The 1242-nt window shown below is 45.8% G+C and overlaps 1 pseudogene; it reads left to right on the top strand.

The window, feature by feature from the left end:
- Positions 1-201: 201 nt before the first annotated feature.
- Positions 202-1037, top strand: LOC111183168 (chromobox protein homolog 3 pseudogene; annotated as a pseudogene).
- The last annotated feature ends 205 nt before the right edge of the window (positions 1038-1242 follow it).

The raw sequence follows: 1242 nt of genomic DNA, 5'->3' as shown, positions 1-1242 counted from the left end.
CGCGGAGCAACTAAGCCCGTGAGCCACAACTACTGAGCCCGTGAGCCACAACTACTGCAGTCCGTGTGCCACAACTACTGAAGCCCACACACCTAGAGCCCGTTCTCCGCAACAAGAAGCCACCGCAGTGAGAAGCGTGCACACCGCAACGAAGAGTAGTCCCCACTCACCGCAACTAAAGAAAGCCTGTGCGCAGCAACGAAGACCCAACGCAACCAAAAATATAAATAAGTAAATGTATTAAAAAAAAGGCAAGATTAAAAAAGTTAAGGAAAAATAGCTCCCCAGCCCCCTCCCCCTCAGATGTGGCTGGAGCTTGAGGCGTGCAGGGCCGGAGACGCAGCAGACCCAGGACCCAGAGCTGCTCGGAGGCGGTGAATAATAGCTCTTCAAGTCTGCAATAAAAAATGGCCTCCAATAAAACTACATTGCAAAAAATGGGAAAGAAACAGAATGGGAAGAGTAAAAAAGTCGAAGAGGCAGAACCTGAAGAATTTGTGGTAGAAAAAGTACTGGACCATCATGTAGTGAATGGGAAGGTGGAGTATTTCCTGAAGTGGAAGGGATTTACAGATGCAGACAATACCTGGGAACCCGAAGAAAATTTAGATTGTCCAGAGTTAATTGAAGCATTTCTTACTTCTCAAAAAGCTGGTAAAGAAAAAGATGGAACAAAAAGAAAATCTTTATCCGACAGTGAATCTGATGAATCCAGCAAATCAAAGAAGAAAAGAGATGCTGCTGACAAACCAAGAGGTTTGGCCAGAGGTCTCGACCCAGAGTGAGTAACTGGTGCCACAGACATCAGTGGAGAATTCATGTTTCTCAGGAAATGGAAAGATTCAGATGAGACGGACTTGGTGCTGGCAAAAGAGGCAAATATGAAGTGTCCTCAAACTGTAATTGCTTTTTATGAAGAGAGACTAACTTAGCCTTCTTGTCCAGAAGATGAAGCTCAATAATTGTTTGCATTGCTTTTTATATATATTTATTTTTGTTTTGATTTATTAGTGTGAAGAAATAACTACATTCTAATGAAAATCAAGTTTGATATGTTTGTTTGTTTTTTTTTTTTGCTGTACGCGGGCCTCTCACTGTTGTGGCCTCTCCCGTTGTGGAGCACAGGCTCCGGACGCGCAGGCTCAGCAGCCATGGCTCACGGGCCCAGCCGCTCCGCGGCATGTGGGATCTTCCCAGACCAGGGCACGAACCTGCGTCCCCTGCATCGGCAGGCAGACTCTC

The sequence above is a fragment of the Delphinapterus leucas genome, chromosome 3 (genome assembly GCF_059928025.1).
Source record: "Delphinapterus leucas isolate spDelLeu-1000000601 "Yukka" chromosome 3, BTC_Dleu_Yukka2, whole genome shotgun sequence".
In the NCBI taxonomy this organism is placed as follows: Eukaryota; Metazoa; Chordata; class Mammalia; order Artiodactyla; family Monodontidae; genus Delphinapterus; species Delphinapterus leucas.
The sequence above is the reverse complement of the archived record's forward strand: the minus strand, read 5'-3'. Positions and strand labels throughout refer to the sequence as shown.